At 43.7% G+C, this 23,693-nt stretch overlaps 1 protein-coding gene across 4 annotated transcripts in view; it reads left to right on the top strand.

Moving 5' to 3' along the window:
- Positions 1–23,693, top strand: part of CDH11 (cadherin 11) — a 147,011-nt gene that overhangs the window by 53,114 nt on the left and 70,204 nt on the right. For 3 of the 4 annotated variants that reach the window (NM_001143950.3, XM_070261738.1, XM_070261739.1), the window contains one exon: positions 7,939–8,063. The gene's annotated coding sequence lies outside the window, so the exon portion shown is untranslated. Of the gene's footprint in view, positions 1–7,485; positions 7,561–7,938; positions 8,064–23,693 lie in introns of those variants that run through there. The other variant, XM_070261740.1, reaches the window with a different exon arrangement.

Genomic DNA, 23,693 nt, shown 5'->3' with positions numbered 1-23,693 from the left:
TCAATGCCAGGGACGCGCTTCTTTATCTACTAACTCATTTGCTGAAAAGCTATTTGCAAGCATTCGTTTGTGCCTTTGTCCTCCTGATACACAGTGGGTCAGAAAACATTCATGCTTCTTGCCCTTGTGGAGCTTATAAACAACTTGAATTTGTGCAGCTTATTTCTTCAGAAAAAGTGTCTAAGAAGAGGTAAATAACAAAATGATATTTTTTTCCTTAATTTTACGTAGCAAAAGGACAGTCTCAGTTAATTTTGAGAAGCCTTGTCTTGTTTCTTTCTGAGCATCATGGGCCCAGAGAGAACCCTCCCCTAATTATATCATAAATCAGTCACATTGCTGTGGCCCGGGCAGCTTACTTTTCTTACTATGAGAAGACAGTAGCAGGCTGCTACTATTTCTGGCACACAGCAAAAACTGCAGTGTGTGTATAAATACTTCTCTGACTTTGTGAATAGGGAGATTGGCAAATAAGTTGATTTCTTGGTTGTTATGAAAGTTGTCCAGACTTGATAAAATGTTAGAGATACTGTCTGAGGCCTTGGGTCACAGTCAAAGGTCCTTGCTGTTCCTCTTTCATTTTGAGGGGGCTTGCTCAGTGGCTGCTTTCTCTGGATAGTTCAGTACTGATGTAGTCCTCAGTTATTTTATTTTTAAATCATTGGACTACTTCCCTAAATTAGTGCCCTAATTTATGTCTGGAGAAAGCAGTTGAGAATAGCTGGTGGATGAATTTCTATACATTCAAACTGCCTGTGTGCAAAGCCTGGCTTCGCTGCTCAGTGGCTTTGTGAATGTGGGCAACTTTACTCATCCTTTCTGGGCCTCAATTCCCTAGTTATGAAATAAATAAAATCATAGTGCTTGATGTATAGGATTCTTATAAGATTCAATTATATATTATAGGAAAGTACTTAGCCCCGGATCTGGCACATTGCAAACTCCCAGTAAATGTTAGCAATCATTTTTGCCTGTTTCGAATAGGTTGTGTCCACATAACACCCAGTTCCTGAAGATATGGAAGAGCTGGAAGAGTTAGCATCCTGTATACATGACTAGAATCAGGCCCTTCAATCGTCAAAGATGATTAAATGCCTTTACTTGGCATCTGAAGTAATTGGGAAACATCGATCGCACTTTTGTAAACTGGATACTTGCACAAACACATGGATTTACTGTCAGTCAAGAAGTACCTGTTGGTTACCCAGTCTTGTTAATAGCCAATTGTTTGCAAAATGATAGCCTATTTTACTGATTTTAACTATTTTAGAAAACAAACCAAAGAGCTTGCCGTTTTATCAAGGCTGAATAATTTAGGCCAAGTGCGTACCTCATTACAGTCCTTTAAAGAAATTACAAATTGTACCTGTCATTTGACATCAAGTAGATAAAAGGGCAATAGATTTTCAACTTTTTAAAATTTAAAAAATACAGTTTTATAGTTGTTCTCTAACTACTACCATTCATCTATTTCTCCAACAAGCCAAGCCCTACAGAGGGTTAGCAGCGTACTGACTCAGGCCAGATAAAAATGAGTATAAGATGTGGTTGCTGTCTTCAAGGAGCTCAGAGCTTCCCTGGATGCAACATGTGAAGGGACAGCCCGCCATAATAACAAAGAGCTCCACCCATGGGAGAAATCAAAGAGCAATATGGTGCACTAAGAGAATCCAGGAGTCCTGGAGTCCACACCACGGAATGAGGGAAAGTTCCACCACCGTTACACTAACAGGGAATGCGAGGGGAATTCAGATGAAGGAACCGTATGTGCAGAGAGGAACAGGGGACCATCAGGCCTTACCTGGGCAGGAGGTGAGGCTGGGGCAGCTCTGGGAGAAGTGCTTAAGCTGTGTTAACCATTGTGGACATCTCCTGATCTGATGGGGAACCATTTAAAGTTGAAATGTGATCAGATTTTTTGATGTAAAGATTGCCATCCTTTAGCAGGTAGCTTCCATCAAGAAGAGAGTTTCTGTTGCCATGTGCATTAGTGTCAAATGCTGAGATATCTGTTCATTCACAACAAGGAGGCAAATAAGCAGAATAAAATAAACCACAGAAGAGGTGAAAGTTGTTCTGGAGCACATGTGATTGCGTGGCCCCTGCTGGCTTTATTTTCCCCAGTAATTCTTTCTAAAACTTTACCAATTGACCAAATGCACATCCGTGAAATTTTCCTGAAGCTGGGTTATATTTATTTTTGTTTGCTTGCTACCTTCCCCCCTTCTCCAAAAAAGTTAAAAAGTAAAACTGCTGGCATTTTAGGGCAAAAATAAAATATACTCTCTTGGAGAAAGGCTTTTTATTTGCCTTCTAATCTAAGTGTTCTCAGATTCTATAACAATATAGACTTGTATACATGTGACTTTTATCGTGGCTGTGCTTAACTTTAGCTTTTCCCCTTTTTCTGACATTTTGTTCATTTTTTATTCAGTAGAGACATCTTGGCAAAGTGGGAAGGCACAGCAAGGGAAATCTGGATTTGAATTCCTATTCTGCTGCTAATTAGCTTTGTTATCTTAGGCAAGTTATTTAACTTCTCTGAGGTTAAATTGGCTTCTCTTTTAGGAGGTAGGGATGGAATAAAACAAGCCCCTCCCAGTGTTGTCGGCAAGATTAATTAAAAGAAAAATGCACTATAAATTGGGGGCATGTAGTGGGTGGCAAATAAAACTGGCACGTCCAGTATTGCAGTTGTTAATATGTTAAAGGGAGAAATTGAAACTACATAATTTGGGAGAGAAATAGGGATAAAATGTAGAGTAGCAGGAGGTTTGCTCATATGCTAGATGACTGTTTGTTTATTCATTTCCCAAAGATATTACAAAGGCTGTGAATATTTATTTAGTTCTGCTCCCAATAGCCCTTCTAATGGGGAATTATTTGGGTACAACGAAAGACATTTGTAAATGCGGCTGATAAGACTGGCTTTGCACAAGGAGTGTTTTGTTGGACACAAGAATTCTATTGTCCCCGGCTTCAGTTGTCAAGTGCCCGGGGAACCCAGAATTTATGGTGGCAGCACAATGAGCCTTTCAGGGCTGAGCGAAAGAGCTGTGAGATCCCGCTCCCCGGCTTTTCAGGCCTTCTAATCTTTTTATCGGGCCCGGACAATGCCGGATTCAGCTGCTGCCTGCGCCTCCTGACTGTCCATTGGCCGTCAGGTATTGTGCGGTAATTACCATGGTGACAATGGACTCTCTCTACGCCCGTCCATCCGCGCTTTGCAAAACCGCGAAGGTTGTCAGTTTGTATTAGGTGCTTCTAAAGGCATGGCTTACTTAGAAGAACAGCTAAAGAGAAATAAAGATAATCGTATTGCGTTTGATTTAAAGGACCACTGTGTCAAATCCATTTAGAGCCCAGGAACTCTTTATGGATGTTTTCTTGTAATTACAGTCAGACGTGGGGCGTCGCCCTGCGCAGGCCGCAGTCGCCGGCCTTGGCGATTTCACAGGCAGGAATAACTTCGGGCAGCTGGCAGCACGAACGTCCGTTCAGGCGCCGAGGTCCAGGCTGAGCCGGGGAACTTTGAGGGTTTCCTGAACCAAGAGACTCAATTTCCTCATCTGAAAAAAGAGTGGCATGGAAAATTCTTATAGATTACTATTAATTAGATATTATATGATTGTAAGTTAATATGTGCAAATATATGAATATTAGTTCTATATAAATGGTTGTATATCTACCATAGGGCTTTGCAAATAGCAAAAGGACAATAAAAGGTAAAACTAACTTTTCAGTCATGCACAGTTGAAAAAGCACAGCCTGTATCTTTTCATAATCACAGCTACTGATTATGGAGTGCCTACTCTGAGTGCAGCTTTGCATTTACTATCATTCTTCTTCACAATAATCCTACAGAATATTCTTATCCCATTATGTAATGAGGAAACTGAGGCTCAGAAAGTTCTTGCTTGCCCAAAGTCAAACGAGCTTGGAAGACGCAAAGCCTGGATTTTAAGTCTTGTCCCCTCACTTTCGATAGCCTAATGCTTCCCCCATTTTTTAAAAAAAATGATAATCTACAAACCTGTCTTCAAAATATGCTTCACTGTATGGTTTTGGAACTTTGGTGATAACTGGAAAGAAAAACACCCAGTGGTGATTAATAATTGGGTTTATTCATCCCCTCAACAGTGTCAGGAACGTATGACACCCACACAAAGAAGAAACCCTCACATGAGGGCACTCAGGGCTACTGCGTATATGTTGCCCCTTGTCCTCCCTGCAGAGCAAGAAAAACACATCAGCAAAAAAGCCACTTTCTTGACCGACTGAAAAGTACATGACCTTTGCTTGACTTCTTTGCCTGATAAAAGTTTCAAAAACTTGATATTTCATTGGTTTATTTAATAGTAATATATTTAATCATAGTTTGTCAGCTCTGTACAGAAATCTCTCAGATTCCCTGATGTGTTGTTATATCAAAAAGGAGAAATTGACCATGGTCACATATGAGAGGGCTAGGCATCATTTACCTCTGAAAGTGAGCCTTGTGTGAGCTCCTAGAGCTGCTGGGAAAGGGGTGGACTTGTTAGTGGCCCAGTCTGACTATGCTACTTCCTTGCTCTGTGTACTTGGGCATTTACCACGTAGCTTCAGTTTCATCATCTGTAAAGTTGAGCTGTCACCGTCTCCTTGGACTATCCTCCTACCCTCAATGGCACCTCTTTCCCTTTTCAACCAACACCTTGTATTCTACCTGTACCAGCAGTGATCACACAGCAAGTGGCCGGGAGATCCTGAAACACGTGTTGATGGAGTAAGTGAGGTGGGACTATTTTAATCTAATTCACATAGACTTTCAACACTTACCCCCAGCACTAAATGTTATTGTGCTGTTGACAATGATCCTGGCACACATCTGGGCTGGCTGAGCCCACATTCTAGAAGAGGACCCATACATAGAGATCTATAAGCCACGGTATGTGATTTAGAGCAGAGATCTTAAGAGAGGGATGAAATCAACACGACTTGTGGGTCAAAGGGAAGGGTAAGACCCTGTGGATACCGAGCCTTCCATACAAATCAGAACTCAGCAAAAGGAATCTGTCACAATCATATCACATTCTTCTCTGAGTTTTCTCCTTGATTTTATGCTTGCCACGTGTTTTCTCTGTCCCGCTTTACACCCTTGGGTTCGGATGTGCTTTTTCTTGATTTCTCATCTCTATGAAATAATATATGGCATGTAGTGTCTGTGCCTCTAAGAGGCTTGGTACCATGGGTGGCTGCATGCAGTGATGGAACAGGCTGAGAGAGGTCCTGTGATGTCCCGCAGGTTGGGAAATGAGGGGAAGATACCCTGAGAGTAGGTAGGGCTGGATGCAGCAACGCTGGGTTGTATTTTCCTGGCTTAGAAGGGAACCCATGATTCTGAGTCTAGAGTCATGAGATGTGGGAGAGAGGAGGGAAAATGAACATTCCAACTGAGAACGCCAATGCAGAAAGCAAAGGTCTGCAGTGGACCTGCCCAGACCTCTCAGACCCGATGGACTCTCTTTTTCCTGTCAACTCTGCTAGAAGCACAAAAGCAACTTCGATGTCCGTGTTCATTTTTTCCTTTTCTAAGAAATGTGGTGTAGTTGTATACCAACATTTCCCACAGAACCCACAGCCCCTCTTTCTCAAACGTTTGCTGTGATCAGAATTCATAGTCAATTAATCCATCTATTTTTCCTTTCCTTCCAAAGCTCTTAATTGTCTCTGCAGGCTTTTGGGGAAAGGAGTTTTATAGGAGATATTTTTCAGAGAGGTAAAGAATGCATGATGAATTGGGAATTCAATGAGTTTTTATAGATTTAAGAAGTAAGCTTTTAAAAACATACTGGCCCCAGATACAGCTGTTTTATGAACTGGCTGGAGACTTGAGAAGGAAACCAGGAGAAGCACAGGCTATGAAGTCTGCTGTGCTGGGTCCGATCCCGCCTTGGCTGTTCTTGGCTGTGCACCTTAGGCAAGAGTCTTACCCCTTTGACGGTGGGGTACGATACCCAGATGGGCTCATGATACCCAGAGTGGTTATATATATTTAAAGAGAGTACATTGCTGAGGCCTGTGACAAATGTCTGTTCCGTCTCTGTTTATAGTGTTCCAGTTATTTGTTGCTGAGTAACATACCGCCCCAAAATTTCATGGCTTATAACAACAATTTATTATTACCTCTTATAGTTGAATGGAGTGAACTCATCTGGGTAGTTTTTACTCGGGATCTTTCACGCTGTGTAGTCATATAGCTGGAGTCACGTGATGGTGTGACGGGGTTGGATGTCCAAGACAGCTCCTTCACTCACCTTCTGGCACCTTCGTTTGGATGTCTGGAACTGCTAGAGATGGCTGGGCATCTCTCTCACTGTCTGCAGTTTCTCCACATGGCCAGCTGGAGCTGCCGCATAGCATGGAGATCTAGATGTTCAGACTTCTGACTTGGCAGCTGACCTCTCCCGGAGGAAGCTTTCTAAGAACACAAGAGAGGCTACAAGGCTCTTATGACTCAGTTTCTGAAATCATATAGTGTCACTTTTGCTATATTTTATTGGTTACTCAGGGACAGCGCAGATTCACATAGAAGGGGACTACACAGCAACATAAATATCTGAGGGTACGTTCCATTGGCAGGGGGGTCGGGGGGCACTTTGGCGACTGGCTACAACGTGTAACGTGGTTGCAAATAGGGTCCTCCTCACCAGTTACGTATTGAACGAACTGCCTCATGTGGCTTTTTCTCCATGACTCTCTGTGCATCTGGAAATAATTCCAATGCTACTCTGTCCTTGACATCTTGGGACTGGCATACGATAAGACAGTTTTATTGTTCTTGCTACAATCACAAAATCAAGGTTCTATGAGCAAATTTTAGTCGATTTACAATTTAACTTTAGCCCTTTACCAAGAAGCATTTTTGCTGTTGCTGTTCTCATTGTTTTGGAGAAGGCATTGTATGTGAGGAAGTGTTAGACGGAACCAAGGAAAAGTGGACAAGTGAAAAAATGAAGTATAATAAATCAACTCAAAGTTAGAAGCTATTTAAGCCAATAATGCGGGCCGAGTTGATCCTAGAAGGTGGAAGCTCTAGAGATGAAGGACGTTCAAGAAATCCTTTCTGCTGTTTTTTAGGGAAGCGACGCCAGTGGCACCTTCCTTGGTTCAGTGCCTCAGTTTTTAAAGACGACAGCTGTTCAGACACTCCATATTCCTCTCTTCATTCATTCAACAAATATACATTGAACAGCTGCTCTGGGCTAGGAAATGTGTTAGACGCTTTGGGAGATATGGAGATGAATCAGACCAGAATCCAGGCGGAACACAGCCCCCACACAGTGACTCCATAGCGTGGTGTAGTGCGGGAGGGAGTGAGAAGAATGTAGTCTTGATAAAGAATTCCAGCTCCATCAGCCCAGTGCTCTGCTCTGCTGGCGTGGGGATGACATCTCCTGTCACCACCGCCCCACTCTCACTCCTCGCCCTTGAGCCTGTCATTCCACAAGGATCTGACAGCACCAGAACAGTGCTTCTCATTTTAGGGGGGAAGGTACTTGCTTTGGATGCTGAGAAAATGTAAGTTCTCTCAGAAATTGGCTCTGAGACTTCATATCCCCGCTACAGATTTGTTGTTAGTGATTTAGTAAATACATGCAAAGTACATAACATATTATAAGAAGGTGGATGTAAGACTGCTTTTATCTTTGTTATCAAAGTACCAAATGCACATATGATTAATCACACTATCCTGTGGTACCTCTAAATCCATGACAAATTTTTCCCACTTTGCACACAATTATAATTTGTTTACATCTCTCTCCCCACACCTGGACTGTTATCTTCTAAGAGAAAAATCTGTCTTATGCAACTGTGTGTCCCCAGTGTCTGGTAGTGCATCACTTTATTGATTCATGTCACCCCTAGGTTACTAATGGTCCTTTTACTTCTTTGCAGAAATCACTGTATTTTTGGCTCTGTGGCCCTGTGACACTCATTCCTGTCGCCATTTGTTGAGTGACCAATCAGATGGGTGGAGTGTGTTACAGAAATTGGCAACAGGTATCCAATGGGTGAAGAAGGTAAGATGGACCGACGTTACTGAATGATTCAAATGATACTTTATGTGTGGAGAAGGAAATTATGCCTACCCCACCCATCCTTCAAACTTGCCTTGATGGAGACCTTCACCAAACCCAAAGTAGATTCTGAGATGGGGGGAAAGGCCTACTTTCTTGGGCTTTGAGGAATGTGATTATTCATTGTCATGACTTGGTTCTCTTTATTAAACACCTGTTATGTGCCCATCCGGAGATGATAGTTTTCTTGAAGATGCAGACGTGAATGAAGGAACTAAAGGGGATTAGAGTTCTTTAGCAAGGACTCAGCCAGATAGATTGACAAAGACCTGCCCTGTTGCTTTTTTCCCCTTTTCTTCTTTTGAAAAGAATTCTTTAAATATCAACAAGATGGCTTCATCCCACAAGGAAAAGAGATTGCTAGAAAGTTCCTCAAAAGACAGAGCACTAGATCATAAGCCAGGAGGCTGATTTGAGCTCCCAGGCCCAGCTTTACCACTCACTGTCTGTGCACCCTTAGGTTAACATGCTCTTTTCTGGGCCACAAGGGTGGCTGGAACGTCTCTCATGTTCTTAAGTTTTAGGATTCTGTGAATCCATTTGCCTCCTCCACCTGCTCCGTGTAACTGGAGCTACCTTTATAGGATGTCCAAATATCCAGATAGAAATTTAAGAATTAATTCTACCAGCATGACTTTCCACAGTTTAGGATTCTAGACCTACCTATCCATATGCCTATGGCTCATCTCCACATGGATGTCCAGCAGGTGCCTTAAATGCAGACTCAAAATACAAGTCCTGATTTTCTCCTCCAAAACTTCATTTTGTCCTGTGTGCCACATTTCAGTGATGTGTCAAAATTCATCCAGACCAGAAACATGGGAGGGATTCCCTGTACCTCTCAATCCCTCACCTCCAACAGGATTTATTCATATTGATTCCAATTGATTCTACTCTCTGGTTATTTCTGAAATATTTTTATTTCTTTCTGTTCCCACCACCACCATCCAGATATAAAACCAAATCCTCTTTCTTCCAGATTTCTGTAATTGCCACCTAACAGGTCTTTTTGCCTTCAGAGTTCCTTGTCCCTTGTCAGCTCCAGCATGATCCATCTTTCATACATATCCTGACAATGTCCCTAAAGCCAGATATTATGTTGCTTTCCTACTCAATCCATTTCAATGATAGATATCTGAATTTCTTAAAGCCTCTAGGACCCTTCAATGATGGGGCCACTGTTTACTGTCCAGACTCATCTCTCAGCCACTCTCTCTCCACACCCAGCCCTCACTATACACATCTACTCTAGAATCTACCATATGGCACAACCATCATTTCCCCCAAACCCCATAATCTCTCTCTCCTTACAAGCTAACTATCCCTCATTTTATATCTTATCTTGGATCTCATTATCTCTAAGGAGCTCTCCCTGATCCCCTAAGCCTGAGCTATGGGTGTCTCCTAGACAACGCTTTAGTAGTCAGAGATTAGAGCATTTACTGTGCTTTCCACGTTGGGTTCTAATTGTCTATTTAATTGTCTGTCTTTCCAGGTAGATCTGGAAGTTCTTGAGGGCAGGATTTATTTTGTTGCTCCCACTTGCAAGCGCTGTATCTGGGCCAAAGTGGGCTCTCAATAAATATTTATCAAACATATAAGTAGAGACTTTAAGTATATTTTGAAAAGAAGATGAGGAAGGGGGGCGCCAATGTTACCAGAGATAAAAGTCATGATAACGGCAGCTAACAGGTGTGGAACACTTCCTAGGTGTCAGGCATAAAGATTTTTAGAGGTCTGACTTCCGTTAATGCTTGCACAATCTAATGTAACAGGAACTATTAATATCCAAGATTTTCTAAATGAGAAAACTGAGTGTGAGATAAGATAAGTAACTTGCCTCTGGCCATCTTGCCATACTTTTTACCTTGGGAAATTTGACTTTAGCCCTTTCCCCTAAATGAACCTGCTACGTTAAGGACAAAAAACATTTCCTCCACATAAGGCCAGAGGCTTTTTCTGCAGCTCACACAAGCTATTGTTGCCTAGATGGTCATCCTCCATGATCAGGACTCATAAATCTTTGGTGTTTTCCACTCATGTTTTATTATGGGTCTGTTTGGGAACAAAATTTCAATTTGAGGAGCTCCTCCAAAATCTTTCTCTTGTGTTCTGCTCACTGTTTGTTATGGGAATAAACCGCTGAATGAAAACACTCTCCCTGGGAGCAGAGCTGCACTTCACTGCAAATGCACCAATATGAGTTGGAAATTGTGTGACCGACTCCTCGCGCATTAGCATGTTTTGCACTCATTTGCTCTGCAGCCTGGCTCAGCAGATGAAATGCATCCCTCCTGTGGAAGTGTCTGTGAATGATGATCAGCTCATTTCTGCCAAGCCAAATGGGTCTCTTCATTTCATCAGCCCTTTGAATTCTTCAATAGGACATGAGACTGACATTTCCTATTTTTCTAGTTTATAGGGACAATTAGAATGCGGTATCAATGAAACAGAGTCAGAAGTTAAATAGAAAGTACTTGAATTTAATTTCTCTTTTAGGAAATCTGTTAGATTTTTTTTTTTCCACTGAAGAATCAAGAACAGCCTGTTCTGAAGAGTTCTGCCTAGCTTTTATTTCAGGGAGAGGAAGGTAAAGGATTCTAATGCTGTAGCACCCGTAAAAAACCACGACATGGTACAGATGGAATGGTCCTTTGATCTTTCAGGATAAGCTTCTTGTTTTAGAGAGAGGGATTTTTTGTTTTTTTCTTTTTTGCCTAGAGGGAAAAAGGGACTTATTCATCATCATACTGTAAGTTTTGGAAGAACAAAACAAAACTAACCAACAACTTGGGCTCAAGACTCAGATTCTTGATCCCCAATCAGGTCACGATGCCAGAGCTTTTTGAACAAGTATGGTGTGCTGTGCACACAGGCAGAGATGGAGGGGCACTTTCCTTTTCCTCAAGGGGTTTACCTTGAAGTAGGTGTGTGTAAGGCACTCAGAATCCAAGGAAGGAAGGAAGAAGAGGTGGTGGAGGGAGACAGAGAGAAAGACTTTTAACAATGGTGGTGAGTGGGTTGGGCTCACAGGGTCAGCTCTCTGGCTGACTTCCAGGGAAATCCACTTGGACTTCCATTCCTGGCACACCTGTCTTCATCCCTCCTTAGAGCAAAGGAGGAATGAGCTGAGTATCTGCAGGACTGGGCTTCTCAGACCTGCTGCCTCGCTGGGCTTTTAGTAAGGCACTGGGGCACAACTATGAATGTCTGGAAGTGAAAAGTATTTGCCCTTATGTTCGTGAAAAGTGTACACACTTTGAGACCCTCCTGAATGATCATCAGCAGGAGCTGCTGGTCACAGGTCACCCAATTATCATTCATTAGCACAAAAATCAATCCCAAAAAGCTGCTTGAGGGGGCAGCTTACCTGCGCTGGAGTATCTACCAGGCTCTGCCTTTTCCTTGACAGTTTGAAATGTTGGCAGCCTGCCTCCTAAAACCCTGAGCCTGCTGGGTCTGTCTGAGAATGCACATTTCCTATTTCGGGATGTAGGCCACCGTGGAGAAAGAGGCCAAGGATCTGTCTGTAGCTGGTGTCACTAGAATCATAAACAGACACTTGCTGACTGCTTTAAAGATCTTCACTGTGTTCGATGTGACTGTCACTACTGCAGTCCACTAAGAATTACAGGAAGCTCTCCTGTGTCGGGCAACGTGAATGTCCTAGCTTTGTCCGAATCAACACTAAAGGAAAAACTTCAACCAAACTTGTGATTCTTTGATCTTGCTTTATTTAACTAACGAGGAACAAAATGCAGAGACCACTCCTGATAATAACAATGAGAGCTGATATTTATCGAGCACCAGGGACGTGCTTTACGCTCATGATCTTGTTTGATGTCACCAGAACTTTGACTGATCTGGGCAGTCATCACGATTCTTTTCTAGATGAGGACACTGAGGTTCAGAGAGGTTCATAAACTTGCCCAGGGCCACATGATTAACAATGGGTAGAGCCAGGCTCTCTACCCCTAAGCACTGTCTCGTCTAATTCTTTCGTATCTTGTCTTCCAGTCTTAACTAAATTGGAGGGCAGTTACCTTACAGTTCTCCTGGTATGGCCATATTCTAAGTCGCCACTTGAGTTACAAAGGAGATCTAGAGGCTTCTGACTAGTACAGTGGATACAACTGAATGTGTACACTGAGTGGGAGATAATGCATGAGGAGAGGGAAAAAGAACCCTAGTTATCTTCCCTCACTGGCCATCTCTTGAGAACGTTCCTATTTTAGGCCTTGGAGTAGCTTTGGAGATACAACAATGAACCAATGCACATGCATCTGACATACAACAATAAAACTAAAGTCGGGCCTTCAAAGAGCCCCACGTCTTGTGGTGGAGCCAGGCTGGCAGCGAGCATGGCACAGAGTTTCTTCTAGACAGCTCCAGGGATCTGTACGTGCACAGAAGGTCTCAGTCTGATAGAGGAAATCAGGGGATGCTTCAGTGAGGAGGTGACCTTTAGGTTTAGATGTGAAGCATGAGTAGGAATTTTCCAGAAGATCAGGAGGGATTTTTCAGGCAAAGAGAACAGTACAGCAATTCTTGAGCCAAATTCCCCCATGAGTAGTTGGTTTTATTATCTTTAAATAGATAAAACAGTTAAATAAATGAAGATGGTTCGAAATTCAAAAGATGAAACAAGGTCTACAGAGAATTGTCTTCTTCAACCTCTATCGTCTAATCCATGAATTCCCTTCCCTGGAGGCAACTGCTATTTTTGGTTTTCTGTGTGACTGTCCAGAGATTTTCTCGGCAGGTACAACCGCTCGTATCCGTCTAAGTTGCTTCCTCCACATTTGTTTACATAGATGGTATCCAACTGTAAAGGCTGTTCCGCACACTGTCCTACCCCTTGATTTGGAAAAGGAAACTTTAAGTTTTTCCCTTTTTCGTTTTGCTTGCTTTCCCTTTGATTTTAAACTTTAAATTTTTTGTTAAACATTTCAAACCTACAGAAAACTGCAAAAATAATGCAATGAGTTCCTATGAACTATTCATCTAGAGTCACTAAGTTTTTGTGTATTTTTATTGTTTTGTCATGATCTCTGCAACAATTTTATGGATTTAGTCCCTGATAAAGGTACAGCTGGGATGTCAGTTTCCTAGAGCCCTGGGAGAGCTGCCTCTTCCCAGCACTTACTTAGCAAGATAACCAAAAGTACTTGAACCTGAGAATGTGTTCCTCTTAATTTCCCTGAGATGCCATAAGCAGCAAATCCACCCCCAGGATGGAAATGGCAGGAGGGGCCCCTCTTTGGGTTCCTTGATACCTACCTTGTGCTCATCTTTGGGAAAGGGTTCTCCCCTATCTTGTCAGGCACTCACTCAGCAAGAGGTGGGGGTTACCAGCAGGTGAGCATCTCCCTGCCTTCTGGGCTCAGTGGTCCAGGGTGGGAACAGACAGTCTAGGTGAAATCTAATTACTTCACTTCTGACAACCAGCCATTTAGATAGTGTGACTCTTCTGTTCTGCTTGTCAGAGTCAACACGGCAGCCCAAAGGCTGGTGTAGGATTCCTACCTTTTCAAGATCAAAGCACCTGAGCGCTGCTCCAGTTATCTGTGCCCTTCCTCTGCACGTTACGTGGCAAGGGATAGTTTGTACTCAACGTGAGAAGGACTTTGAACACTGTGACAGGCAGGAAGTAACCCAAGAAGACAATGTGATATGGTTTCACAGAGGGCTCTGGGCCTAGGAGGGTTGTTTTCAGGTATTCATTCATTCATTTGCTCATTAAGTAATTCCTGAAAGGGTTCATGACACTCTTTCCTGCTTTTTGCCAAGACTCGCACATGTTCTTTGCAGGGTGGCTGCTCAAGATCTGTGGGGTGACAGACATATAGACATGTCCTGGCTGAAGAAAGCAGTGGAACCTGCGCGTGGTGGGGTGGAATCTCCAAGGAATGACTTTCTGGCATTCATTAATTCATTTATGGACCACTTGCTCTGTGCTAAATCCACATGTGCACCTGTGCAGAAGGCCATTGCAGTTCCCATTCTCATGGAACTCATATGCCAGTGAGGGGGATCCCCTGACCCCCTTCTTCTAAGTCTACCTATTTCCTTAAATTGGGCCCATCAGGAAGGTTTATTCGCCTGCTCCCAGAGTGCTTCAGGACAAAAGCAAGCGATCGTCTGTCTGCCTTCTTTCACCCATGTGATTTCTAAGGCACAGAATCACCATTTTCTCCGGAGGCTACTAACTCCAATTACCCTATGCCCTGTGGGGGCTCAGAGCTCAAGGCAGTTTGAGAGAGCAGAGAAGGAAAGGTAACAAGCCATACTGAAATCTGCCACCAATTTTTTGTGTCTGCTGAGGAGCTAGAAGGCTGCAGCCAGACCCCTGGCAGATGCTTCCATTTGGAAGCTTTAGAAAAGTTGTGGAGGGGCCACTGAGTTCATCTTTTCAAGAGGCTCTGAATTTAAGACTCTAAGCACCATTCAAAATGCTGTTAGGTTGCCATAGAAACAGTTCTTATACTTCTTTTTTCCTAAGAAAACGAATTTTTAAAAAATTCAGCCACATAACATACTTGCAAGAGCTAGTGAGAAGGTACCTCTTTAAATGAATGTCTAGCAAGTTTCCTGAAGTACCATATTTCTGTCCATAACAGATACTATTTTAGACCTCTCAACACTCCCAATTTCTCTTCAGAATTTCCACTTGAAAAATGGACCCAAGAGGATTGTTATTCATTGCCCCTAAAGATTTACATCATGCTTTGGGCAAAGAAAGCAAAAGCCTTTGTGGCTTGTGTAGTTTCGCTCTTGTCAAGGATTTGAGCTGGACCCCATAATGGCCGTGAGCAGCCTGAGCTCACACGGGAACAGCCCAGGTGGCTGGAGCTCAGGGTCATGGGAGCGTGTCCAGCTCCATGCCCTCTTCCCCACTCCTTCTCTACTAAGCTGCAGCATGATTCCTCCGAAATCTAAATGGTATCAAGTTCCCTCAGTCTAAAACCCAAAGCTTCAGAAGCTTGTTGTCCTTGCAGGATAAATTGCAGGGCCCTCCACCTGGCTGCCAAGACCGACATGATCCGGCCTCCACTCACCCTCATGTCCTAAAGCGCCCATCTCATCCTCCCATTTACTCTGTGTGCATATCAGATTGCTGGTGATCCAAGAACACCCTGTGATGTTCACTCTTAATTCTTTTTCACAAGTTTTCCTTCCCTCTTCCCATTTGTCTGGGTGTGCAGAGAAGGATCCACTCTTCCAGGTCGGGTTCCCTGACCCCATGAGGTAGAGTTTTTCACTTCTTCTCCCTAGTTCTTTGGTTCCTTGAGGGTCTCAATATTCCTTCCATGGGCCCTGGGCACCTTTGCCTTCATGAGCATCTTTTTCTCTAAAAAAATAATAAATATTATATTTTGTGATTGCTTTGGTATAAAGATGAATATAATCTTCTACCCTAGAAGATCACTTTTCCTTCTGACTTTAAAAGAAATTAAAACATTCCTGTGTGAAGATGTGGAGAAAAGGGAACCCTTGTGTACTGTTGGTGGGAATGTAAATTAATGCAGACACTATGGAAAACAGTATGGAGGTTCCTCAAAAAATTAAAAATAGAATTGCCACATGATCCAGCAATTCCACTTCTGGATATTTTTCTGAAGAAAATGAAAACACTAACTCAAAAATATATATGCACCCCCACATCCTTTGCAGCATTATTCCCAATTGCCAAAACATGGAAGCAGCCTAAGTATCTATTGAAGGATGAATGGATAAAGATATGTGATATATATGTATACAATGAACTATTATTCAGCCATAAAAAAATAAGGAGATCTTGTCATTGGTGACAACATGGATGGACCATGGGGCATTATGCTAAGTGGAATAAGTCAGACAAAGACAAATACCATATGATCTCACTGAAATGTGGAATCTAAAAAAATCTCAAACTCATAGATAGAGCAGATGGGTGATTGCCAGAGGTGGGGGTTTAGAAGTGGGCAAAATGGGTGAAACTGGTCAAAAGGTACAGACTTCTAGCTATAAAATAGATAAGTTCTGGATATGTAACGTACAGTATGGTGACTATAGTTAATAATACTGTATTGTATATTTGAAAATTGCAAAGAAAGCAGATCTTAAAAGTTCTCATCACAAGAAAAAAATTATAGCTGTGTGTGGTGATGGATATTAAATAGACTTACTGTGGCAATCATTTTGCAATATATACAAATATCAAATCATTATACTATATTATATATAGTATGCCAGAAACTAATATAATGTTATATGTTAGTTATATCTCAATAAAAAAACAAACAACAACAACAACAAAACCATTCCTATGAGCCCCTAAAAGTATAGCAGGCTCCAGGCACTGCGCCTAATGGAGAAGTTGGCGTTGACATTCTTTTGTGATCCCTTTGCCATTTATTTGTGTAACAAGCCTGCAAGATCCTTGAGGATAGAATTTGGATGTTCAATGCTGCATCTTCTATCACCGCGTGTGGGTTACATGTGCACGCTCCATGCACATGGCCTTCACAGGAGTGAGACATGGTCTCCATCCACCTGGGCCTTCCACTGCTGAGAGCACTGGCAGGTTCTCCTTGATAAGCCAGTGTTTACTGTTCCATGTCCATTTTCAAAAGGGGTAATATCCTCCCTTCCCACTGTCTGCGCAGCCCTTTAAAGTTTGCAGAGAGCTTGCTTGCGCATTATCCACTTTGATCCCTTGACGTGGGCATTATCCATCTCATCCCACGGAAAAATAAACTGAGGCTCAGAGAGCTTAAGCAGAGTCTGGAAAACAGAGTTGTCTCCTCCCCAGGGTCACACATAATACATGGCAGAGCCATGATTCTAGCCCTTTTTCATCTCCTAAGATTAATGTCAATGTTCTGTCCATCAAACCACAGAGGTACCAACCCAAATGAAGGTGGAGATCGCTTCACTTTCCTTTAACTTTTTTAGAAGCACCAAGACCTGTAAGCAACAGTAGATCCCAACGTAGGTAGAATTGCTTCTCAGTTGAACACTGCTGTGCACTACCCAGTTGCCACATCCCTGGAGGACTGGTGGTCCAGCTACTGGGAGTGCACATGGCAAAGAACCTTCAGCTCTCAGCCCCTGTCAGGTTGCCTCAGTTGCAGCTATTCATCTCAGCCAAGGACATGCCCCTTCCTGGGGCAGCCCACATCCAATGACTGAGCAATAGAGTTTGGCCATCTCAGTTCTACTTGGGATCTTCCTTAGCCCAGGGGACCAGGCACAGTGGTCTGAAGCATTGTTGGATCTCCATCCCACCTCACCTTCTCCCTATATTTGTTCCTGCTTTCATTCCCTTCCCATCCCTCTCATGGATGTTGATCTCAAGGGCACCCTCTAATAAACATCCCCATGTGAAACTCCATCTCAGAGTAGGCTTCTCACAGACCCCAATCTGACACAAACTCTATTGAATGTTTTGCAGCAAATCTTCTTGTGTCTGTCCGTGAATATACTAAATTCATTTGTTCCTTCATTGTTTTCGTTGAGTTTGTATTCATTGGATGCTAAGCTCTGTGCTAGGTACCAAAGATACTGTGGGGAACAAGACAGAAAAGGACCTCATGGAACTTAAACTACTTCTACTCTGAGGACCGGTTTTAATCCTGCTTCTTCCCTCAAACTGTGCTTCTCCCAGAGCATTCTGGCTGCCCCTGCACTTCAGTGGAGGGCAAGAGAAGTCTCCCATTGAGCCCTGCTGATTGCTTTTCTAAATACATGCTGCATTTAAGAGGTCGATGCCCGTGTCTGAATGGCCTTCTCCTCCTCTTTCGTGGGACTCCTCTGTTCCTTTTGCTTAGCCCTATCAGGGGGCCCAGAGTGAAGTCTAGGTTAGGAGGGCCAAGGCTGGAACAGAAGAACAGAGGCTAGAATGGCTGCCCAGAATAGGTACTCAGGCGAAGGACCAAGGTGCAGGTGAGAAGACCAGTGGGAATCAAAGTCTAGATCAGAAGCTGAATTGAAAAGATAAGCTGGAGGGGAGGCAGGCTTGGATTTCATCTGCGGCATGGTGGAGGAAGGGACTGGAGAGGGAAGTGGAGCCTTCCCTGCAATGGCCCCACGTCCTTATGAAACTATTTAATGACATCCCATTTCAATCAGAATTAAACCCAGGCACTAGCTCTACCGCCAGTGCCCCCCTAGACATGGTCACTCCCTCCCTTTCTGCACCCCGCCAGCCCACTCAGCCGCACTGGACACTGCTTTCCCTTGAGCAGGCCCAGCCCTTTCTAGCTTCAAGGGCTTGGCACTTTCTGTCCCCTCAGTCTGGGTCTCCTCACATACCTGGCTCCTTCTCATCACTTAGGGCTCAGCTTAAGTGTCCCCCTAAGAGGCCTTTCCTGATGTCACACCCTCCAAAACCACACCTGCCACCCACCGGGCAGTTCTTCGACAACGTTTCATCATTCCGTCTAATCCTTCACAGCGGTCATCACTGTTTGTGAATTTCATGTCCATTTCCTTTCGTGGTGTACTTTTTTATTGTCTGTTTTCCCCCATGAGATTCTCAGACCTCCAAGGTTCAGAGATGTGCCCAGCCCATAACCTTAACATCAAGAGCAATGCCATCCACACTAGTAATAGCTCAGTAAACATTTCTTGAATGAATGACTAAGCCAATACCTAGTTCTTAAATGTTTCTCTTGTGGCTTGACAGGAATACGATGGTTGGGGGGCCTGCCTTAGAAAATTGCGCGAGGCGGAGGGCTAGAGCGTGGACTCCTGCACATTGCTGGGTTGAGCAGAATCATCAGATATCTCGCTATTCCTTGTTCTCTCTCTCTCTTTCTGACTTCCTCCTGGGCCATCATTCAGATTTGAGTGGCGTCGTTTCCTGGAGTATCCACTCCTGGGACACCAACAACTGCATAATGGCTTCCCCACGTGTGCATCTGTGCATTAACACTGGCCTTTCAGGCCTGCTCCAGCTTGCCCAACCCATCTCCTGCCAGGAAAGAACGTGCATCTCTAAAACTCCGGAAAATTGGGGCTGACATGTAGCTTGGTACCCAAAGTGGTTTCACTCCAGCAAACACAGAGAATGATAGCCATGCACTTAAATACCTGAGCAGGTATCAATCAGGGGAATGTTCCAATAATCCATGTTCATAAAACCCGTTAGTATGGATTTTTGAAATAACACTTACTCTGCTTTATTCTTGACAAATGGTTTTTGTACCCATTGAGATATTTTATTTCAATTATGTGCCAGTGTTGTAGGGGGACGGTTTCTGACAATAGCAAGGCATAAGCCATTTTTACTGTGCTTCTATCGCTATTCCCATTGCTAAACTCGACTGGACAGTTCATTAAGATGAAACATTAACAGCACATGCTTTGGGGAGAATAATCAGGGAACATGACAGCTTGTGGAGGCCTCGGCATTCAGAGAAGCAGACAGATGACAAACGTGCTGGTCTTTGGAAGAGGTGGCAATTGGCCAACCAGTCAGAAGCCATACGTTTGCCAAGCACCTACGTGTGTGTTCAGCCCTGAGCTGAGGTACTGGGGGACAGAAAATGCGGGAACCATGGCCTTTGTGCTCCAGGAACATGACATCTCTTTGGAAAGGCTGGGGAGATTTCGACTGTCAATCTGGGGGCCCCAGAAGGGTATGCATCAAATGCCTGACACTTTGGGGCTGCCTCTAAGTTCAGGAGTAATTCAGTGAGGATTTTAGAGAAGATTACTTAGATCTTGAAGAATAGCAGGATGTTGATTAGTAAACTATGTTCTAAATATAGTAGCTGCTAATGGCTGTGAGTTTGCTTTTCGGGGGTAATGAAAATGTTCTGGAATTAGATAGCAGTGATGATGAACAACTTTGCAAATGTACTAAAAAACACTGAATTATGCACTCTAAAAGGGTGGACTTTGGGGCCAGCCCAGTGACATAGTGGTTAAGTTTGCATGCTCTGCTTCAGCAGCCCGGGGATTGTGGGTTCAGATCCCAGACACAGACCTAGCATCGCTCATCATCCCATGCTGTGGTGGCATCCCACATAAAATAGAGGAAGATTGGCACAGATGGTAGCTCAGCAACGATCTTCCTCAAGCAAAAGGTGGAAGATTGGTAACAGATGTTAGCTCAGGGCCAATCTTCCCCCGCCCAAAAAAAAGGGGGGAGTTGATGATATGTGGATTCGATCTCAAAGCTGTTATTTTTTACAGTACTCTTCAAACTCAACACAGCTAAATTATAGTGAATTGTATCCTATGTTCAGAAAATTGGACTTAGTTGAAATAGAGAAAAGGCGGCGGGCAGACTAACATAGGCTGGAAGCATATACCCATTTTACAGATGAGGAAATGAAGAGTCAGATCAGTTCATGCCTTGCCCAAGAAGCCACAAAGCTGATAAATAATATGGCTGGGACTTCATCTCTAGACACTCCAGCATCAGTGCTCAGGTGCTTCCCACACCACCCTGCTGGTGCTCAGAAAAAAACAGATCCTGGGTTGCAGCAGTAACACAAATGATGACAATGATTTGCCTCTGCAGAGCGTCCTGGCCTTTGTTTCTCTCATCTGTTCTTACCGCATCCCTGTGAGGAATGATCCACACGGTTGTGTCGGTAGTTGCGAAAGTGGGTGTGTCTTAGGAAAAAAGGGAGACCCGGGGAAAGGAGACCAATGCTGTTTTTCCAGGCTGCAAAAAGAACACTGCATTCTCTTTTCTAGGCATGCACGGTGTTTCCACCTCCATGAGGGGTCTGTCTCCTTGGACCTTCATATGCAACCTATTTCCCCAGTGCAAGCCGAATTTCTAAGTGAAACCACCGTAGAGACGTGGGTTCCACGGATATGTAGAAACAAGGCTTGGAATTAGGTGTCCCGTCTGTTAAATACAGAAGTAAATGCTGTTTCTTTTCTCTTCTGTATGAGGAGCAGATACACATTTCTATTGTAAAGCACCCATCCAGATTAAAGCCACTTAAATCGTTATCTCCCCTGTGGTTAATAAGAGAGCTTTCGATGTCATTCTCAGCTTACTAGTGTAAACAATGGGTCAGATTCTCATCCTGTTGGCCGGGATGGAAATCTGACTCAGGATTTGTAAATACTGCTGCCTTTAATTTATTTTCACGGGGACATTTTCTTCCCCAGCAGACAGTGGAATAACAGCATCCTGGGAAAGAGCCTGTGGAGGAATCACGACGCATTAACCTGAGCCGTGAGATCTAAACAGAAGCTCTGTTTTCCATCTCCCGCCAGAGCTCAAATCCCGTGGTCCCCGCTGCTGGGCTGCATTTGGGAAGCGTAAATAAAATTAGATCTTTGCGGAGGAAAAAGAAACTAGGATTTATGAAACGGAAGTCTTTCTCAAGCAGCAAACATTCTCTTTCCCCATTTCACTACAGTTTTGTTAGCTTTAAAGGAATTAAAAGAATAAAATGTTAAAAAAAAAAGAAAGAAAGATGAATACTTCCTGAAATATATTCCAGCCTATTTCAGAGTATTTCCTTTTTTTCTGTCATTGAAGGTTCTGGGGTTCTGGACTTGCGGACTGACTCAGGGGTGGGAAAGCCTGGGTCTGATCTCGTTTCTACCTGTCACTTGCTAGGAAAGTGACTGCTCTGTGCTTCTTTTGCATATTTGTCAAATGTGGTCAACAATAGGGGGATGATTATAATCACCAATCATCAGTGTCTGCTCTGTAGGAATTTTGTGACAACTGAAGGAGGTGTTACCTCTAATGCACTTAGACCCATGCCTGTCACATAGAAAGGGCTCCCTAAACAGGACTCAGGGTGTGGCGATGGCGAGGCACAAATCTGTACCATTCCAAATATCCAGGTGTCTCCAAATGGAGGGCTGTATAGACAGGATGGCAGCGATTGATGGACTGCAGGTCACAGGTTTTTACGTCAGGCGCATGCAGTTTGATGCTGGAGGGCCGGCTTCCTCTGGAGCTGGCCTGAGCATCAGCTTATGAAGACGGCAACAGGCACAGCCTCCCCCTCTCCAGGCTGTGCTGGCCCACAGGCTAGTTACCACGCCCAGGGTGCTCCTTTCTGCAGAAGGGTGGTGCCTGTGAAAATGGCCCTCGGAATACAGAAGAAGCACCATGCAAGGGGCAGGAGAGGTGTCACATAAAGTGGCAGCCAACCTGGGTTGGAATTTCGGTTCTGCCTCTGTCTAACTGTGTGGCTTTAAACAGAAATACTCTCATGAGCTCATGGAATTTTTTGTTTTCTTTTTTTTAATGAAGGATAAAACAGTGACTGCCCTGACTGTCTCACGGGGTTGAGGAACGACTTGCATGTTTGAAACTGTGAAATTGTATTTGTCCTCCCCTTTTCCCAGCTCAGTGTAGCCCAGCGCATAGGAGGAGGAGCTGTGGATCGCCCTGTGTGTGTCGTTTCAGCTTCCTTGTGAGCTAGCTACCTGATTTCAGCCAAGCGATTTCACCCCATGAAGCTTTGGCTTTCTCATATGTCAAATGAGCATATTCGTTTTCAATTGTTGCTGTAACAGCTACCACAAATTTAGTGGCTTAAAACAACATGACTTTATTATGTTACAGTTTTGGAGACCAGAAGTCCAAAATAGGTCCTGTGGGCCAAAATCAAGTTGTCAGTAGGGCTGTGTTCCTTCTGGAGGTCCTAGGAGAGAATCTGTTTTCTTGTCTTTTTCAGATTCTAGGAATTTCTTGCATTCCTTGGCTCATGGCCTCTTCCTCTGTCTTCAAAGCTTGTCACTCCATCCTCAGCTTCTCTCATCGTATCTTCTGTCTTTCTGTCCCTCCTGCCTCCCTTTTATAATGACCCTTGTGATTACATTGAGTTCACCTGGATAATCCAGGCTAATCTGCCTATTTCAAGACCCTTAGTTGAACCACAGCTGCAAAGGCTTCTTTGCCATGTACGTTAACACATTCACAGGGTCTGGGAATTCGTATGTAGACGTCTTTGGGGAGAGGGCATTATTCTTATTTATAGGACTGTTGTAAGGGTCAAATAAGATAATGCGTGTAAAATACCTACCATAGTTCCCAGCCCATAGTAATAACTCTGTAAATGTTAATTCTCCTCCTTAGAATGACTGATAGTGACATTTTCTCGCATCCCTCCAGGAGATGGCTGGGGATTACCGTCGTCGTAATTCCCACAGCTCTGCACACTGGCAGAAATAGACTACGTGGTTGGCAGTAGCTAGAGTCTTCCACCCATTTTAGCCCTGGAAGGAAGCTGGTCTGCAGAAAGAGTTTTGTCTGAATAATGTCCCCTCCTGTAGGGTTAGCTTGACCAAGTTTTGCCTCTTTTCTGAGCCTCAGCCTTCTTACTTGTAAACTGAGGTAAGGGAGAGGGGCCTGGCTCTGCAGTTCTTATTTCCCCTGAAAATCTATGGACTGCAATCATTGATCACAGATGAATCAAAAAATATGCAAGTTGGGCCAGCCTGGTGGCTCGGTGGTTAAGTCTGCACAATCCACTTTGGCGGCCTGGGGTTCGCCTGTTCGGATCCTGGGTGTGGACCTGGTACCGCTTGGCAAGCCATGCTGTGGCAGGCATCCCACATATAAAGTAGAGGAAGATGGGCATGGATATTAGCTCAGGG

The sequence above is a fragment of the Equus caballus genome, chromosome 3 (genome assembly GCF_041296265.1).
Source record: "Equus caballus isolate H_3958 breed thoroughbred chromosome 3, TB-T2T, whole genome shotgun sequence".
In the NCBI taxonomy this organism is placed as follows: domain Eukaryota; kingdom Metazoa; phylum Chordata; class Mammalia; order Perissodactyla; family Equidae; genus Equus; species Equus caballus.
This window is presented reverse-complemented; position numbering and strand designations above follow the sequence as displayed.